Genomic DNA, 6935 nt, shown 5'->3' with positions numbered 1-6935 from the left:
GGGGGAGAGAGGCTGCCAGGCTTAGAGCCCCCCTGCCACCCTAGAGCAGCCTGTGCAGGGGAAGGCTGGTTTCAAAGGGAAGGGACTTGCCCAGCCCAATCCCTAAGCCGCAGTCAGGGGCTTCTCAGGAGCAGCATGGGGATCGCTGCAGCCTAGGCACAAGTGCAGGGAACAGAACAGCAAGGGCTGGCCCTTCTCAGAGCCACAAAGCAGTGGGTGGGAGAGCTGCAGCTGGATTCATATCCTGGTGCTGACAGAGCTGCTGCCAGGGGGGAACTAGTGGGGGCAGGCAGGGGCTGCCAGTCAGGAGTGAGGGGCATTGGTAGGGCTGTAGATTGGGAGTGAAGGGCAAGGGCAGAGAACTAGCATATCAGTGCTGCTCAGTGACCCACATCCTGGTGAGTGAAGGGGGCAGGGGCATCTCTGATTTTTCTATGACAAAAAAACCAAAAGCAAATGCCAAAATGTATAGATATTTAGAATTCATTTTATTATGATGATAGAGGCACCTGTAGGCTTCCAAATTGCTTTAAAATTGTAAATATATCAATAAAACATTGCCCAAGGGATCTCTCTATATAGAGTGGTATTTCATTTTAATTCCAGAGAATTAGCAATTATTAAATAGGGAACATGAAGATCTCTGCTAGTGAGGCAAATGGTGGGAGCTGGGCAAAGGAGCCTGCCCAGGGCCAGTACTGGGGATCCAGATGGTGGGAAAATGAGGTGGCTAACCTCCTGTCCATTTAGGGCCAGGGGGACCTTTGCTGACAGCTTGACGTGGGCTATCACAAGGACCACTTTTTCTGGGTCAGTGGTTCCCAACCTTTTTTTTGCTGTGACCCTAAATTGGTCATCAACAGGACCTCCCAATCCAGTGCTGTGGAGGCTTCTGGGAGTGGTGTGAAGTGGTGCCGGCAGCAGCCTGGGGGTAGGGGTGGGAGAGCTACCATTGCCCCCTTTGTGTGTGATGGCGCTGCCCTGCCTGCCCACCCGCCCACCACTCCCAGGCTGCATGCGTGAGTGTGCGTGTGCGTGTGCATGTATGTGTGTGCAGGCCCTTCATGACCCTAGTGAGGACCACCTGCAACACTCACACCCTGAGGTTGGGAACCAATGTTTTGGGTGATAGCTGCCCAGATGACAGAGTGGTGACACCAGATGACGTGACAGCAGTGCTGCCCAAAGTCCAACTGTGCAGCCACAGCCCACTGGGTGCAGATAGCTCTGCTACAGTGCCTGTACCACAGCCCAAGTGGTTGTGAGGTCTGGCAGGCATGCAGCCATGGGGGCAGGCATGCAGACCTGGGTGTGCCTGGCATGCAGCCATGAGGCCACAGGGTCAGATGATGTCACAGGTGACAGAAGGTCACAACCAGGAACCCCCACTGCCAGCCTGCTGCAGTGAGTAGAGGGTATAGGAGCCACTCTAGGTTAGGGCTGCTTCAGGTCTCCAGCTGGCACAAGGGCCTAGTGTCCCCAGATACCAACTAGCTGGGCCTCAGAAGCTCCTGAGGACAAGTAGCCCGGAGCTGCTCACCAGGGCAGCTCTTTATACTGCTGGGGCCAGGACATGTGCTGGCCAAGCCTCTAGCTCCCCCTGACTGAAGATCCACGAGGATCTGGACAGTGTCAGTTTGCCCCAAGTGACACAATTTGCCCCACACCAAAGTGCATGTTAAGGCATGTGTGCCAAGGCACTAATTTCTGACACAAATTTGTGCCACTGCTATTTGAGCTGCTGCAAGCGCACGTGCCTGCATGTGTGGATGCACCCATGGGCATAGCTTGCACTGCCCTAATACCAGTTCAGAACGGCTAGAGAAACTTTTACTGCCTGCTACCACTGTAGAACCTACATAACTAAGAATGGAAGAGCTGGAACTACACTGCTATCATGGAGGATTTAATTTGAAAGCAGTGAACCACAAAGGCATAACTGGCCAGGACTATGTTCTGGGTGGTGACAACACATGGACAGCACCTGCAGGCTTGTTGTGGCTAGTGGGGTCAGGGGAGGAACAGCTCTTACTCAGATGCTGATACAGGTCAAGCAGCCAAAAGAAAACCCATTTTCAATGGCAAAGGAGGTGGCATTTGCCCTCTACAGCTCCTCATACACCAGGTGCTGCCACTAATACTCCACCACTCCTTACTTTGCTGACCTGGGGCCACTGTAGGAAAATTGTAGAGACTGGTAGGAAAGGGAAACAGGAGGAACCCCCTGCAGTCCTATCCCAGTCCACCCCTTTGGCAGCACCTGCGGCTTATGCCCTGCTCACCTACCTCAAGTCACTTTTCAGAGCAGAATCATACTTCAGAGGTAAAAAAAATTAATTTAATTGAGCTAAATGAAACTTTGTGAGTTGGCAGGAGATAATTACATTTCTGCTAGCAGAACAACCCCAGTCAAAGGTGGACAGCAAGTGTGAAACCAATATCAACAGCACCAGTGTTTGCTAGCTAAGCTAAGGGAGTTATGCTAATAGTTGGATGTAATGATAAGCTATCAAAGTTCTTTGGGGAAATCTGATATCTTTTTATTTGACCAACTCAAATAGTTGGAAAAAATCTTCTTTGCAAGCTTTTGGATATAAATACCCCTTGTCAGGCTGAGGAAACATCTGCAGTTGATGTGTGCTCTTCCTGGATGGCATGAATAGTAAAGGAGCCAGAGACTGATATCATGCAAGAAAGCCAGTCAGTGAAGATGTAAATTAAGGAGTTAGTGGGTGAGAGACAGGTTGGGAGGGAGCAGGAGGAAGGGGAATGAATGTAGCTGGTACATAGTGGAGAGATACCTGGGGAGTCAGATGTTAGGTAGTGTCATAGTTTCATAGGTTATAATGTGTCATAAATGCAATGTCTATATTTAGTCCATGACTTTTGGTATCCAGGAGGTTGATGAATTGAAGTTCATAGGCTTGTCTGTCAAAAGTGTTTTGTAAATTCCCTTTGATGATTAGAACTGAGAGATTGGAGAACGAGTGGTTTTCTTGTGAGAAATGTGCTCCCACAGGTAATTGGGTATTCTTGTCTTTGATAGATTTCTGGTGTGCGTTTATTCCGTTGCACAGTTGTTGTTTGGTCTCTCCTACATATTTTCCATCAGGGCATATTTATACCCGAAAGCTTGAAAATAAGAATTTTTCTATTAAAGCTGGTCTAATAAAAGATGTCATATTTCCCAAAGAACCTTGTTTGCTATGTCCTTAGACCAACACAGCTACAACCTGAGCCCACGATAAGCTATTACATTTTAGCTAGATTAATTACTAGGAAACACCCCATGTATTTTACAAGCCCATCATGGCTTTATCCCACTCCACTAGACCTTTCTGGCCCAGCAAGCAAGGCACAAATGCTATAGATCAGCAGAACAAAATCTTGCCATATACTCTGAGCAGGGAACCCTTCCCAGTATCATCAGCCCTTTCAAAAAAGCACATACCATAGTCCAGGTTTGTTTGACTAACCAGTGTGTGGGAGGTAGAAGTAGAGGGGACAAGTACAGGGGTAACAGTGTACTTGTCCTCTTTATTTAACTGTCCTCACCCTTAAGCTTTCTTTGCAGATTCCTGGGCTACTGATCAGCAAGGTATGCTCTATGGCCATATCATCTGTTGATGGTCCCAAGAGCCCTCTATAGCTGTGTTTATCAACCTTTTAAGTAGCAAGTACCCGCTAACTTCTGAAAATTATAATAAGTACCCCAACACTCACTTTTCCAGGGGATTTTATATTTACAAATTAATGTGTGCCATATGTTGGAAGAAGGGCTGTGTATATAAGGCCAATATGACAGATGTCTGATCTGATGTGGATACGGTTGCCACCTTTTACACCAGAGGTGAACAACTCAAGTATGTACCTGGGATAAAAGTGATGTTGGCCAAAGCTAGGAGGTCTGAACCCAGTGCCGCGCAAAGCGCAGCACATCAAATTATTACTGGGGAATTTAAAGCACCATGCAAAGTGCGCCGCACCAATTTTTTTGCCATACTTTTGAGAGGAAAAGAGTGTGTGAGAGAGAGTGTTGGGGTACCTGCATATCCTTCTGCCAGTCTCGCATACCTCCAGGGGTAAGCGTGCCACAGGTTGAGAAACTATGCTTTATAGATATTACTTTTTTCTAGGTTTAATCCAGACTACAGCCATCATTGTATACACATGAATTTCTGTAGTCCAAATTAAAATGGGCTCCAGTCTGAATTAACTAATCCTCATGGAATGAGGATTAAAATTAATTCAGACTACAGCAGTCCAAATTAGGCAATTTAAACTGTATTAATTAACATGTATATACGGCACTACTTTTAGGAAAAACAGTCCTTAGGAACTCAGATAAGCATTTCTTAGGAATGCAGATAAGCATTGCAAATATCAGTCCCCTCAAAGGAAACTCAGTTGGGTTTTTGCAACACAACAGAGGCTATCAGGCACAAAGTAACACCTTTACAAAGTCAAACGTGCCAAATATCTTGCCATGAATGCGTATCAGTGTCCTGACTAAGCCCCCAGCCTTGCCCAAGCATGTGGGCTACTGGTCTGTGAAGAAGGGGGGAAACCCCCTTGATTGTCTATTAACCCTTAATTCTAATTGAAATTTGATTGGAATTGTCTGATGCAAATCAGTTAAGATGGTTTAGAAAATGGTGACCATGTCTACAAACAGCCAGAAAGTCCTTACAGTGACAAACAGTATTACATTGACCAGGTAATCATCAAGAATAGTATTTATTATCAGCATATGAAAAGGCCCCTTATCTGAAACAGTGAAATCAAATAATTTTACACAGACCATTAGATAAATTTATACCAAACACAGGAGTGTTTTAGAAAATTGCAATAAATTTTCCACTTAATCTGTGGAATAAAAGTTCAAACTATTGAAATCAAATATCTTAAGAGTTATTTTTGTCTATAGGGTTGCCACTGTCTCCTGACATTCAATTACAGTAAATACTTCAGCGTTTGGAAGATCGAATTCTACAACTTGAAAGAGGTAATCTGTGTGCTTTTTCTTTCTCCCTGATTTAAATTTGGTTAACTACAAAATATGATATGAAAGAAAAAAGATCCTTGAAAACAGGTAGCATTTTCTGACCATTTCTGCATTAGATTTGACTCTCTATTCCTGGGGAGGAGGGGGACAAAATACAAAAACCCCACATGGCGCTGAGGATGGGAGAGTGATAAATGTAATTCTTTCAGTGCAGTGATAATTATATTACCAAGCATATTCTACCAGCCATGGATGACTTACTAAGATGACAACAACTTTCTACACAGAAGTGTTTCAGGATCATCTTTCTTTATCAGAAAAGATGGGGGAGAGCGGATTGGAGCCCCCCTTGTGGTGGGAGGGCTCCAATCCCTCTTCCCACCCCCAGCGCAAGCTGAACAAACCCCAAACTGAGCTCCCTTCCCTTCTCCCCCTCCCATCCTGAAGAGAGCACCGGGGCAGAGTTGGGCTTCATGAGCCCAGCCCTGCTCCTGGGCAGGCACTGGCAGAAGTTAATGAAGGCAATCTGCTTTGCACCATCTTCCTCTGAACCCTCAGGGTTCATTTTTTGCATGATCAGGCACTTTTAAAGCATTCTGCAGTCATGTACTTCTGCCAGGGCACAGTTGTAGAGCGCTTTCAGGGGGCTGATCGTGTGACAACATGTCACTTTTGTCAGTGCCCTGCAAGTCCATTCAGAGAATCTGAAAAATAGGCTGTCACCTGCAAAGCTTATGCCTCTCTGAACAAATTAGTCTCAAAGATGCTACTCTTCCCTGCCTTTTACCTAACTTCAGACAAGAGAGGCTAACTACACCTCTACAATCAGTTGTCCTACCCTTCCATTGTCTTTCTGCCTTAACAATTCGTCTCCTACCTTCTCCTTTCTTCTCAAGTTATATATTATCTTTATTCCACAGAGCCACAACCCTACATATTTTAGCAGATCATTAAAATTCGCCCACCAGAGAATGGGATTTCAAAATCAGGTTGGGGTGGGGGAGGGCACAAGAATAACATGGTGGCAAACCAAATAATGGTTAAGGCCTGTCCATCTTTTCTATAAGGTTTTCAATTATATTTGTATGAAGAAAGAGAGGCAATTGGTGTCCCAGTGTAGCAGCAAAGGGAACAGTTTAAAATGATCCGGAAACAATTAACAAGATTTTCCCTTTACTTTACAGTCCTTATTTTGACTAAACAGATAACAGAACATAAAGGAAAACTTTTTGCTACCAATGGGAAATCAGATGATTTTGAAACCATGTTTCACACATGCAAAAATGCTGGCGGCTTCATTGCAACTCCCAGGAACGAGGGGGAAAACAATGCCATTTTAGAGTTTGTGAAACAGTTTAATACATATGCATATCTGGGAATAAAAGAGGGTCTACGTCCAAGTGAGTTCCTTTACCTTGATAACACTAAGGTGTCTTATACAAATTGGTACCAGGTGAGCCCTCTGGTAGAGGGACAACAACTTGTGTGGAGATGTATACTGATGGTACCTGGAATGACAAAAACTGCAATTACGATCGCCTGACTGTCTGTGAATTTTAATCCCTTCTCCTCCTTTTACTTTTGCATGGCTGACAACTCGTACATTCCTGGAATTCTGTCTGTCACCCACAAACAGGAACCTGTTCTCTCTGCACTGTAGTTAGTGAATGTTGTGATGATTCTGCAGGAGAACATGAACATTAATAAAAGCATGAAGCATTAACTTCTTGATGTTAGCTTTTCCATCAAAAACTCTAAGAGTTTTGCACCCCCAACAATGAGTAATCCAGCACTTTCCCGGGCCACTCTCTACTTCTTGCTCCCCCACCTGCTGAGAGACATCATAAAGCAGTGTCTCCAGCTGATCTGCTTTTTAACCTTTGTCAGCTTCAACTTGAAGGCAAGTAGAACTGAGGTTAAAATCAGTAGC

At 45.0% G+C, this 6935-nt stretch overlaps 1 pseudogene; it reads left to right on the top strand.

Moving 5' to 3' along the window:
* The window catches only part of LOC109287234, an 8150-nt pseudogene extending 1422 nt beyond the window's left edge, over window positions 1–6728 (top strand).
* Window positions 6729–6935: the final 207 nt, after the last annotated feature.

The sequence above is a fragment of the Gavialis gangeticus genome, unplaced genomic scaffold (assembly GCF_001723915.1).
Source record: "Gavialis gangeticus isolate Ggan-Ray unplaced genomic scaffold, GavGan_comp1, whole genome shotgun sequence".
Classification (NCBI taxonomy): Eukaryota; Metazoa; Chordata; order Crocodylia; family Gavialidae; genus Gavialis; species Gavialis gangeticus.
The sequence above is the reverse complement of the archived record's forward strand: the minus strand, read 5'-3'. Positions and strand labels throughout refer to the sequence as shown.